At 43.0% G+C, this 13492-nt stretch overlaps 1 protein-coding gene across 12 annotated transcripts in view; it reads left to right on the plus strand.

Annotated features, from left to right (window-relative positions):
• ZBTB20 (zinc finger and BTB domain containing 20) overlaps nucleotides 1–13492 on the plus strand; it is a 919384-nt gene that overhangs the window by 824262 nt on the left and 81630 nt on the right. For all 12 annotated transcript variants that reach the window (XM_059687788.1, XM_059687786.1, XM_059687787.1 and 9 more), the window contains one exon: nucleotides 13002–13102. The gene's annotated coding sequence lies outside the window, so the exon portion shown is untranslated. The remainder of the gene's footprint in view (nucleotides 1–13001; nucleotides 13103–13492) is intronic.

Genomic DNA, 13492 nt, shown 5'->3' on the forward strand with positions numbered 1-13492 from the left:
TTACCCCCTCTGAACTGTCCCTGAGATCTTCTTAAGCTGCTGTGCCTTCTTGAGGAAGGAAGTCATTCCCACTGTCATCACTATCACCAGTTCCTTCTATCCTACTGATTACCTGTCCAGATCAAAAGAAGCTGTGCTTGGTGTTTTATTGATATTTTGTTTTGTGATGTAAGGGAAAAACATGGTGAGAGTCTGGCATAGTCCAGCTCCCTTCTGAGAATGAAGAGTCCGTCCTGACAATAGGCATTCAATAATTGCTTACTGAAAGGAGAGGGAAAGCAGCCACCTCTCCTCTTTTGCTAAGAAGTCTGTTTCATTTGAAAGTTAACTCCAAGCTTCTGATACAATCTCATGCGTTTGGTTGCACCACACATGGTTATTATGATTGATTTGTTGGCAAAAACCCAGAAATAATTATTGTTGCAATGCAAGATAATATAATAATCCACTTTTACCTTTTAAATGTGTCTGGCCCACTGAGTCCTTGCTCAGGTGCCATACACACACTGTGAAGGAACAGGCTGACACAGTGCCCCGAAATTTCAGGTCCAGATAATTGCCTCTGATGCATAGATTGGCCTGGATTTTGAGGCCAAGAGGAGAAGAGGCAAGTTTCCCACTCTTGCAGAAGCAGGAACCATTCGGCAATATATTCGCAGTAGTTAGAGGGAAAAACCTTTTGTGAAGAAAGCTGTGTCATCTCATGGCTGTTTTTATCAGAACCTTTAGTCCACCAGCATTCCAACTCTAAGAAAAATTTTACTCACAAAGCGGACGAAATAAGCGGCAGAGTCTAGCCCTGTCGGCCACATCCCACCACTGTGGTTCTGCTGTTATGTGGGATGATTTACTGGTCAAGATCCCTACTGTTCTGCATTTGGATATTTGTGAGAAAAACCTAGAACTCCTTTCCTCCAGAAACCACATCCGTATGGCATGGAGCAAAGACCAGCAGAGAGAAGTGTAGAGGGTTTGTTACCGACTCCAGCCAGGTTTTCAGGTGGGGATAATGGGACCTGAGTAATCGCCCTTCCTCTTCCTCTCTTTTTTATGCTTTTTCTTTCTCTTCTTTTCTGCTTCTACTCAAAATTCTTTTGATTATTGATTTGGAGAATATTCCAAAAAGAAATAGGCAGCGTTAAATCCTATTTTGAGGGAACACACATCCATCTTGACATATAACTATATCCATATGGCTTTTTCTAGTTCTAAACATCTGAAGAGCATGCAGAGTAGCCCAGGTGCTGGTCTTCAAAGTGGGTGTGCCCTAGGACATTCTTTGCTGAAGTAGCCTCGTTCACTGTTTCATGCTGTTGAACAGTCAAAACAGGGAGGCAAATTTTCCTTCTGTGGTCCCAGCCCAAATGAGTGGCATGGTGTAGTCTCCACCTGTAATTTCCATAAACTTCTCCCCTGTCCAATTTACATGGTGTCCAGAGCTCCTGCGCTCTTGGGAATGAATACACAGTCAAAAATATATCTGCAGGGATATTTCTTAGGATGGCTATGATGAGGCAGTGAGGAAATGAAGACAGGGATGTTACAAATTTATGATCTTTTATGAGGGATGTTACAAATTTATGATCTTTTTTTGCCTCCTACACGTTTTAATTTGCTATCTAGAGCCTGTGTTGTTGTTTTGTTTTGTTTTGTTTTTACCAAATTAGTGATTTACAGAAAAACTTCATAATTTTCTAATAGTCCTTCTTTCAGCCTGGCCTATTGTTATGTGGGGGGGTTTGGTAATCACCTTAACAGGTGGCTAAGTGGGGATCATGAAAAGACCTCATCATGTCTTACAAGGCAGAGATTATGCTCATGAGAGAAATACAAGTCTTCAGACTCAGGGTTCTCTCTGCCAAAGAAAGCGGCTCAGGTAACAGTGCCCCACACTGTGTAGCCTGCAGAGTGGGGTCATTGAAGCCACCTTCTCTGTTGCTTTTCACTCTCTGGAATTTTGTGCAATGACTGTAGCCAAGAACCATTGGAATAGCTGTCTCTGGTCAAACAAACAGGAGAGGAGGAAAAAGTCCTTTGAAAATTAAGCCGAATTGATGCAAACTAGTAGCCAGTCTAAGGAAACTGCTGCCCCACCTCCACCCCCCTACACTTCCCTTCTCATCTTTGGGGTTTTTATATAGTAGTAGTGTATTAGAGAACATGTTTGTCTGGTATGTTTGGGGTTCCTTGCTGTTCAAATACTTTGAAGAAGAATGCTTATTTTCTACAGTTTATTAAACTAGCTCAGTTAAAAATATTGGACATCAGGCCCTGTGATACATCATTATTCAATATATTTTAAAATCCAAATAAAATCAATTTTTCTGGCCCCTTTCTCCCTCTGCTTCCTCCCTGTCTGTCTCGCTTTACTGTGAAGCATTGGGAGTAGTGTGTATCTGTGCCGATGTCTGTGAGTGTGTGTGTGTGTGTGTGTGTGTGTGTGTGTGTGTGTGTCTGGGAGGAAGACAGACTCCCTACCTGTAAATGGCTTGCTATTATTAGACGTTCAGTTACCAGGGGTTATGTAAGACAATTGAAGCTCTGTTTTTTAACAGAGACATGATTCATGCTGCTTGTAGTAACAGTAACCACCTCCAAACGAGACAGAAAGCAGACGCAGACAAAGGCTGGAGAAATCAATGCCGGCGCGGTACAGCCACTCTGCTGATGCCCTCTGCCTCTCCGTCAGAGCACTTGGGGAGCAGGAGAGGAGGCTCTGCTCATGCTGGATCTTTTCTGTCTCCTGGGGCTGCCGGGTTAAACAGTGTGGGCTGGAGCTGTGTGCACGAGAAACCAGGCCCAGGACCAGTGGTGTCTGTCTGACCTGCCCCTGGTCTCCCAGTGTGTCCGACTCACCTGGGGGAGCAGTATTGGTCACTGCACTGGGGCTCAGAATGCGCTGTAGCTTCTGCTCAGAAAGGCTGAAACCTGAGTGTTTGGCTCAGCTGCTGAGCTAACTTTGCTCAAGTGGTGCTCTGCAGCATTGCTAGGAGAGAGAGGACAGGAGTGGGGTTTGAGCTGGTGCCAGTGCCTTAGTACAGCTTCTCTCCGAACCCGAGTGGAAGTGGCCTGGCTGTCAGCCCCCAACACAGGTAACTCTTTCCTCCTTCCTCCAGAAGCACTCCCGAGGCTGCACCCATTCAGCACCTCAAAGAGTGCAAAGCATTTTCACACGCATCTGCTTATTTAGCCTCGCAACTTTATGAGATAGACCAAGCACACACCATTAACCACTACTGTATTACAGGTGAGAGGTTACGCAGTGCGAAGGAAATCATGGCATTCATTGGCTCCTTGGTCATGGTTTTATAGGGTTCGGAAAAGTTAGTGACTTGACAGAGTCACACTGCTAGTTCTTATCAGGTCCAGGAAGACAAGGCCAAAGTGTGATTCTCCATCTAGTGCCCTGCTCCTCAGAGGTGCTACAACCCTTGTTGGCAACTGTGGCATTGTGGGGGGGCGGGGGGGGGGAGACAGGAGTCCCTACTGAAAACTTTGGTTTTAGACTAAGCACCTCTTCTCATTAGCTGGGCAACTGAAACCTCCCCCACCTCCTCAATCTTCTCATCTATGTAACTCATGATGGGGAGAGCTCATTTCTAAAGAGTGTTTGTGAAAGAACCACACAACCTTTAATGTATCTAGATCAGTGAAAAACATTGCCTATAGTACCCCATCTCCACTGTGGGTGACACCCAGGAGAGAGGTGGAGAGATCTCAGACTTCACCCAGAACATAAAAAAAGTAAATATCTATTTTTACTACAAAAAGAAGAAACCACGCTACTTGACTACAGAAACTGTCCATGGCTCTCAGATAACAGTAGCCTGACCCAGTGGCCCGTAACACATCCCAAAAGCAGGCCACCCTTCATTTCCATGTAAATATGTAAACTGTCCAAACAGGCAACTCTAAACAGAGGCAGGACAGAAATATATCTGAGCCACTTAGCCTGACCCACCGAATAGTCCCCCACAATAAAAATTCCAGTTCTAAAAGCACTTATTTATTGGTTACTAGTACTAATAAATTCTCTACTGTGTTGTTAGGAATTTTAACTAAGGACCAACACAGAATTTTCTATTATAGAATTTGTACCATTACCCTACTATTTTCACACATTACAAAATATAGTCTACACCTATTTGAAAGTAAAGATAAATAAACATTCTCATTTATAAATAGTTCTTAATTAAATCTTTTGTTTGGGAACCACTTTGTGTACAGGAAGGTAGCAAAATACTTCACAGACTGTACTTTCATGAAATGCATCTTCTTTTCTGCTAGCACATGAAAATCATTTGTTGCTGCAGTTTTAAGGAAGAAAGCTATACTCTGTTCTCTCAGAATAAAACTCCCTGACTAGGCATCAAGATACCAAATTTCTAATCCTAACTTCACTACAAATTCACTTTCAGGAAACCCATTAAGTCCCAACTTCAGATAACATCTGATCTGAAAAACTCAAAGCCCCTTAATATCTGCATGTTGCACACTCACCTGTGACTGCACACCTACTCTGTGTCATGTGATGTGACCATAAAAGAGCTTTATGGGAAGATGGAAATTCACAGTTTGGGGCTTACAGATTGTACGAGTGGCAGCCAAGTTGCCTTGACTTCCCCACACAGACCCAGAGACAGAGGTTGGACGGTAGGAGCACATTCTGTACCTTGTTGCCGAGTCCTCTGTGTACCAGGCACAGGGATAGGCAGTGGATCCTCACACAAGACTGCCCCCAACTTCCTCACATAGGAAAACAGCCTTTTCTTTTTCATCAGGCTACCTGATTCAGTGATCATGAGTGGTGATCTTATCATTAGACAGGCATTTATTGCAGTGGTTCCTTTCATGAGTTCTTTGATGTTCCCAGATCATCCTACACTTCTCCCTAATTGGTGTCAACTAATGCAAATTCTTATTTGTATCTGAGGATAGAGCCACCTTTGCTCTTCTAGATGTAGCCCAAAGCACACACGTTATCATTTGCAGAAGTGATGACGGTGATGGTGGGCGGTGTTTCTTCCCAACAAGATGGTGGTACATTCCATCTGGGTCTACAACATCCTAAAGTGTCCCAGTAGTTACAGAATGCAAGTTTCCATCTGCCAAACCCCAATGTCATCCATTTCTGTCTATGGCAATCATTAACATGGTGATAGCCCCATACTACGCACAAAGGGTATGCTAGGTGCTGGAGTTTCTGAAATTTATAAAACAAGTTCTATACCCTAGATTAGTATAGTCTCACCTATAATATAGAAAACAGGTGTTAAACTATAGCCATTTGTCTAAGTGCTGAATGGGTGGCAGGAGTCTATATGGGCCAAAGCAATTTTCAGAGAAAAAGTTTCAGAAGGGATACATGATCTAATACGGGTCTTGAAGGAGGGGAGAGGCCTAGCTGAGAAAAAAGTTATAGAGACATTCCAAGCAGCCAAAATGTTCAGGGGCTCAGAGATACAAATGTGCTCTATAAGTTAACTGGTTTAGACCAAATGGAGTATTGATGGGAAGGAAATCTGAGAGGGCTTATTTGACATAGATTCAGTGAACTTACATACCCAGGCTAAAAAATTTGGAACCATGCCCTGCCGGTGTGCTCAGTGGTTGAACATCAACCTATGAACTAGGAGGTCACAGTTCAATGCCCAGTCAGGGACATACCCAGATTGTGAGCTCAATCCCCAGTGGGGGACATGCAAGAGGCAGCTGATCAATGATTCTCTCATCCTTGATGTTTCTATCTTTCTCTCCCCCCTTCCTCTCTGAAATCAATAAAAATATTTGTGAAAGGACTTGTATGCATGCATATAAGTCTAACCAATGGACGCAGGGGGGTGAGGGCATGAGTGGGGGTGTGGGGGGCAATGGGGGAATAAGGACACATGTAATACCTTAATCAATAAAGAAAAAAATTAAAAAATTAAATAAAATACTTGTATTGATTTTAGAGAGGAAGGGAGAGGGATAGAAACATTAAAAAAATAATTTGGAACCAGGGGAAATCCATTAAAGCATATTTTCTCCAAATATAGCCTAGGGTTAATAAGTGTTCCATTAAAAAGGGTGGGGATTGAGGGGAGAGATCTGTAGTCCAATAAGTGTGAACAATGCTGAGGTCTTCAGCACCTTTAATATTCTTATGTGCATTATGAGTTTGCAAGAAGGACATATAATATGCAGTGTTTCCTACATTTCTTAGACCAAAGAACTTTTTTTGAGATGCATCGTGAAGTTCTAGTGTTCTGTAAAACTCACTTTGAGATAAACCACCTGGAATGATTTAGAAGGGCAGGAGTTGAAGGCACAGCCAAACACTGCATTGTGACGATTAATCTCTCACTGTTATGAGTGGATATGTCATCAAGAACAGAGAAGAAGATAAAACTGATGGAACCAGAGGGATGGCTGAAGATTACAGGCTAGGTATAGTTAAGATGTAGAGCATATGATTATAACCTGGCTTTAAACCCTGCTTTGCTATGCTCTGACTTCATGATCTATGACAAATAATCTCATCTGTCTTAAGCATCAGTTTCCTCATCTATAAAATTAGAATATAATTCCCACCCCAAAGGGTGATTATAAGAATAACAAACAATGTGTGAAAAGTGCCCAGCACAGGACCTGCCACACAGTGTGATGAAGCAGGAAAAGAGACATGACCTTCACTTTGGAGACAGTGATATTGTGTTCTCCAGTGTAATGCCATTTCAGTGTTCTTGGTACCTGTTTTTCTATTTAGGCACAAACTGCAATAATTAGTCCAGAAAACATACTCAGTGCAAGGGGCAAAGCATAACACCAGTAACATGCTGCACCATAAATGGTGCTCGTGTTGGAATCCTCATCACAGAGTTATAATGATGTAATAACCAGGACCTGTGGCTGGCTTTCCTAAGCAGGGAGATTCCACTGTCAAATGACTTAGAGAAGGTGTTTCCATCATCAGGTATTCATGAAACCAGACAAATCAATATCATATGTATATATGTATGCATACATGCATATATGTGTATATATTGAGATATGTGCATCTAGCTCACCTGATCCCAAAGACCTCTTATTTTAAAAACAAGAATCAACAGTACCTGACAGCAAGAAGGCTCCTAGGATGTGCAAATCTTAACAGAGTTTGTGAATTGTCAAAGAGGAATCAAGAGGTCTCTATGGAGAAAATTAACATAGATTTAATGTGACAGTGGGCCCTTCTATTGGCAGGGCCATCCCAGGGGTCTCCAAGCCATCCGAGGTATTTCTTCTGGACATGGGTATTAACTAGTGGTTAATTAAGGAGCTGCAGTTCCTTGAAGTAAAACATTTATTAGAGCCTCCGAAAGCTGAGGCTTGGCTCCAGAGTGGTTTGTCTGGCCATGATGCCTGTGGTGCCTTGATTCATTAAATGGTTTTCTCACCAGTTTCCAGAGAGGTGGGATTTGTGATGTAGACTTGGGAATTCCTTTTAGGTAATTAGTTAAAAAGTTAAAAGTCAAATAGATTTCTTTAACAGGTTTAATGGTTTAACAGGTTGATGAGCTATTTAATTCCCACATCTTTCTGCTCACGGGACTATTAGAGTTTTAAGGGACCTTCAAAATCATAAAATCCACCTCCTTTGCTACAGAAAAGCTGAGCCACCTAGAGGTGAAATGACTTATCCAAGGTCATCCAGCTAGTTCTAGGATCTTGTCTCTATTCCTACTTCTTTTAACTCTCCTTCCTTTTTTCTCTGACCATCATTCTGGTCCCCCACAACACACCTCTCTGCTGATTATTTCTTGGATTGACCCTTACTTTATGAAGTTCCCTGTGCATAAAATTATAATATAGTGGGTCTTTGCCAATTAGTAACCCCTCATCACTAATTCATCACTACATTTGGGACGAAGAGAGGAGGGAAGTGGCACAATTTTAAATTTACTATGATCTTTGAGTCAGCTTTATCTACACCTGGGAATTGCAGTTAGACAATTAAGGTTAGTAAAGCTCATTGAATTTCTCAGAGGAAAGGTGTTATTTGAATTATTACCAGATAATTATTGTTAAAAATAATAATAATGTAAAAAATAGGAACTTTACATGTTAGAGACATTATCATTTTAATTTCCAATGTGGGGAGGAAAGCCCTAGGGGACCTAAAAATGATTATTTTCATAATGTGCTTTATGCCGGAAACTCCTCAAATTCTGTCTAATGCCTGATGACCTGACACACTGGCCCAGAATCAGAAGGCAGTCGAGCCTTGTGAGCTGTTAGTCAAGTTGTTCAGTTGGACCTGCTCCTTAAACACAGCCCTAGGTGAGAAGGCGAGTGTCAGATGCCAGACCTGTGGTGCCCGGACCAGTGTCAGCAGCCTCACCTGGGTGCTCCTTAGAAATGCAGAATTACAGAGCTCCTTAGAAATGCAGAATTCACCTCCACCATTCCAGTTTGAAAAGACCGCTGTAAGGTAGATGAGAAGACTTTTCATCTTCTGATAAGGAGGAGCTAGGAAGAAGTCATATGTATTGACAGCATCTGAAAGAGTTCCTTCACCGGAGGTCTGTGCTCTCAGTTCTTTCAGTGGCTCTGAGTCATCATGGAAACAGCATAAGCATCTTTCTTGCACTGAGCTCACAGTGGGAACTAGAATGTGTCCCTGCTGGGTTGGAACAGTGACTGTATAGTGAAAAAAAGCACAGCTTTGGAGTCAGAGAGGTCTTGGTTTGACTGTACACCGCTTCCTAATCTTGGAATGGTTATTTGAGCTCTCTGAGCCTCACTTTTCCTCATCTGCAAAATAGTTATGGCAACACCTACAGGATGACATTGCTGTGAGGGTCAAATGAGAATGTATTTACATATCAAAATGCCTGGCATGGCCCCTGACAACATTTAGAGGTGTAATAAATGGCAGCTATTATTGTTACTATTATCATTTTTGTAAGCTTTAATCATGAAGGCCCCAGCTGTCACTTTAGAATGACTTGGTGTGGTTTCTAAAGAATGGGAATAAGACCTCTGCAGGAAGTGCCTCACAGTAATATATGGCTGTGTGTTACATAACAGCTCTGTTCCCCAAGGGCTTCCAAGACAGAGCTGCAGAGATGTCAGAAACACAGGCGGGAATGGAAAGGACTCCAGTCTCCTGCCTCTGACACCAGCAAGAGCTGTGCCAGCTGGGTTGCCAGAGCAGACTATTACAGGGATGATGTAAGAGGCAAGGAGCACAGCTGTATTTCCGATATGGGAGGCATGTGCGGCCCTAGCAGCCTCTCAAAATTTGCCCAGCAGCCTCTCAAAATTATCTTTTGCTTTAAAAAATGTGACTACATTGGTTATGGAAATCATTGAAAAAGAATAAATATTAAACTTCATGAAGTCATTTTCACTGGGTCTTTTTTAGAGGAGAACCACCCTTTAAGCAATAGAACATGACACAGCAGGTGGTAATTCTGATCAATAGACCCTCAGGTGTGTGCTAAGGCATGAGGGGAAAAAAGAAGAAGGGGATAGGTGACAATTTGCCAAAAAAAATGAAAGCAGGATGTAGGATTGGGAAAAGGGAGTTGGATTAGGGAACGGGGAGATTATGTCTCCATTTAATTATAAAATGCACAATTCAAATCAAATGCTAGGCATATTTAAAATGTACACTCATCTAATTACACAATGGATTTGTAGGCTTCCAGGCAATGTTTCACTGCAATGTCCTAGACATATCGATCAGTGATTTCCCTTATCATTTTAATGTAGTTGCCAGGGGAGAAAAGACAAGGCTTGTCTGGTGAAGTGTTGATGGCCTGTCCAGCCATGTGATGGTTTAGTAAGAAGAGCTCTATGAAGAGCTCTTGAGCCCCATTTACTGTTTATGTGGCTCCTGGGGTGTGGAGAGTTAATGGACATTTCGGTGCATAGCATGGATCTACCGTACTGGCTGCAAAGAATGTGATTAATAGTGCCAAGTTGTCCTCTGGCGAGTAGCGGTGAGCAAAGTACTCGCCTGGGAGTCAGAGGAAGTCCTGTAGCTCTTTAGGCTGCCATTTAAAGGCTGAGTTTTTGTGGCCAAGGAAAAACTACTGAGATCTCCTGGAAAAACTACTGAGATTTCCTAACCTGGGAAAACACTGCTATCCCTACAGTGTGTTAGGTTCGGCTTTCTCATCTCCGGTGAGAGAAAACGACTCTGTTTGGGGATAGAGATGAGATTAAACGATTAATGTTTCTTCTACCACAAGAGGAGAACAAGGGAAGGAAATTAGACACGGGAGGAGTCGTCAACGTATTTCTAGAAGTAAATTCGTGATCTAATGGGGGAAAAATAAGTAAAACTTTAAAGTTGTAAATACTGGGCAAAGCTAGATTGAAAAAAGTGTTGAGGTGGCATAATAGCAAAATTGTCAATAACCTGTGTTTCCATAAGGTCATAAATTGAAGCATAGAATTGCTGCAGCATGTTCTCACCAAGAACTTCAGCTGAACCCATTGCGTTTGCAAAGCGTGAGAAATTCCTTCATTCTGGTTTTCACCTTGAGTTTATCGCCCCAGTGGTATCTGCAATATTGTAGTGATTGTTTCTGCTGGTAATGTTAGCAAGGTTTGCTTCTTTCTACTTTAAATCACCTCAATTTTAAAACATTATTTAACTATAAAAAGATATTTATGAGTTCAGTTTATTGAGGTGAATAAGTAAAGCAAAATTCTTTATTTTTTTGGACCCTAGCATGTCTTTACAGGTAGTGCACTCCCTACCCCTGAGTCTGTCTTGTCTGGTCAATACTGATGGTCTGCTGGGCCTATTGGTGCTGAGCAAGCACTGAGAGATCGTTAGAGATTTGTGAGCTTTTATATAAGTTATCATTGCCCAGCCAGCAACAAGGATGTGGTGTTGAGCAAGTCAGTGCCTTTCATCTCCTCATCTGAAAGAATGAGGGGTTGGAATAGATGAGCTTTCCAATTCAGTCTCAGCTTCCATTGACTCTGAGCAAGAGTCTTTTTTTCCTTTTAAATGCAGTTCAGCAGACATCAGCTGAGCGCAAACCTGTGTGCTGGGCATTGCGCACTACAGGGCATACAAAGTAAAAACTGTCTCTGCTTTCAAGGCCTTTAGAGAGGGGGAGAGATAGTACACAAATAATTATTAGAGTCCATAGAATGTGCAAAGAGCTTAGTGCAAACGTGCTTCAGGATTCAAGCACCAAGTGCAAAAGTGCTTCGGGATTCACTTTCCTTTGGGAAATGCTTCATAACTGAGGTAGCATTTGGATGGCCCTTGAAGCTACTAGTTTATATGGACATTGGGAAAGGGATGCATCACCATGAGCATGGTGGGAAGGGGTGGGACTTTGCAGAAGTGGAGAATGGACTGTAGAGCTAAGACTAGGAAATTAGATTGGGGCTATGTTATAAGGGCTTTGAATGCCAAACTGAAAAGTAAGCAAATGAGCAAAAAAGTGGTATGTTTAGAGTGGTACTTTAGAAAAATGAATGTAATATTGATTATGAAGAATGGGCTAGTGGTAAAGAGAATCTAGATTCTAGAGGAAGTGAAGGCAGTTAGGAGGCTCCCCCAGCAATCCTGGTAACAGGTGATAAAAGGATAAATCAGTATTGAGATAGAAAGCAGGTATTGATTAAGGAAGCACAGCCTGAGTAAAATCCACAGAACTTGGCAGCTGATTAGATTTGGGAAGCAAAAGAAAAGGAGTTGTTAGAGAAGACTCCTCAGTTGTATGTCCAAGTAACTGGAGGAAGATGGTACCAATGGCAGGAGAGGAGGAGGCTGGAGAAGGAACATATTTTGAGGGAGAAGCGATAAATTCTGTTTAAAACTTTCTGAATTTGAAATGCCCATGCAGTATTTCATGGAGTATTCATATTTTCCAGGTGTGTATATAAATACTGAATGAATGAATGAATGAATGAGCCCATTACCAGCAATTATTTAGAATGTTGGTCTGGAGCTCTGTAGACAAAAGCAAACACTAAAGATAGCAATGTGGGTGTTCTCTGTAGAGAAGGGATTGTTGAGGTCATGGAGGGTGGGTGTAGGCAAAGCCTGAGGAGAGAATCTTGAGGAATATCTAAACTTAGGAACAGGAGAAAGAAGACCAGCCAGTGAGTGAGGCAGAAAAGAGAACTGAAGGTAGGAGGGAAGTCAGAGTAACGCAGGGTCCCTATGAGAAGGGAGGAGAGCTTCAAGAATCATTTCAGCCCAATGTGGCCAAAGATGCAAAACCTGGGAAAAGGCCTCTGAGTTGTGGCTCTGAGACAGGTGGTAGTTCATTCAGTAGCTCCTGAGGCTGAACTCCACAGGTTAGAGGACATGGAGCCTTTTCAGTGAAGTGTACAGAGAAGATAAGAGCTCAGAAATTTGGCCAGGTCAGTGGGTGTCTTGAAAATAGGTAAGAGCTGCCTGGCCAGTGTTGCTCAATGGTTGAGCATCAACCCATGCACCAAGAAGTCAACAGTTCCGTTCCAGTCAGGGCACATGCCTGGGTTGCGGGCTTGATCCCTAGTGGGGGCTGTGCAGGAGGCAGCCAATAGATGTTACTCTCTTATCATTGATCTTTCTCTCTCTCTCTAAAAATCAATAAAAACATTTTAAAAAAAGAAAATAGGTAAGAATTGAGCACTAAAGAGAGAGAGAGAGAGAGAGAGACTGCAGTGGAATCAGGAACACTGGAGAAGAGTAGGCTATGGCAAAGTTGTCTGACACTCCCTCCTCTTCCCCAAACCTTACCCTCCACCACAGCTTCCAACTCAGAGCCATAAAATCAATTCCACCTGCGCTACCAGGGCTGCCAATGCTGTCGGACCAGACAGGCCCGCAGGTGGGAACACTAAAAAGGGAACCTGGAGGACATCCTCTTCCAGCCCCTTCCCTGACTTGCCTCCTCTGGTGCCAAGGTGCTCACCAGCCTCTCAACCAAGTCCTGTTCTGTGTTTATCCGAACAAATGATCACCATGACCTGTTCACTTAGCAGCCTGATTTTTGTTTGTCTCTCCTCTGATCTAGATGCAGCCGCGCTCTGCCCCCTGCCCCAATGAACATCTGCACTAGGCCCAAGCCTTGGAGTGATTTACCTGAAGAGTGACACCATTTATTTGGAAACTACTGTGAGTACATTATGCTCCAATGAAAGGCCTCTTAGTTCACTTTAATTAAAAAAAACAAAACACACAATTGTAAAAGCAGATGAAATTTTAGATGGCTTCACCTGTTGGATGCAGTGAGGTAATCGGACTCAGTCCTGAGGTGCCTGCAGCGGTTCTCAGCTTCTAACCTGTAGTGCACGCCTGGGCGGCATCGCGCCCTCCTCTCCAGGGGCTGCGCCTAGCTGGACCTGAGCGCACTGTGCATGAGTGGTGCTGCTCTGCTCGCTCATCTGCACCTCTACCCAAAGCAGTGGCAGCTCCTGCCCAACTTGTTGGCCTCTCGCCACCTCACTGTGACACTCTGCTGCACCTCCCTGGAGCTTCATGCCACCCTGGTCAAATCCAGGCCTG

The sequence above is a fragment of the Myotis daubentonii genome, chromosome 3 (assembly GCF_963259705.1).
Source record: "Myotis daubentonii chromosome 3, mMyoDau2.1, whole genome shotgun sequence".
In the NCBI taxonomy this organism is placed as follows: domain Eukaryota; kingdom Metazoa; phylum Chordata; class Mammalia; order Chiroptera; family Vespertilionidae; genus Myotis; species Myotis daubentonii.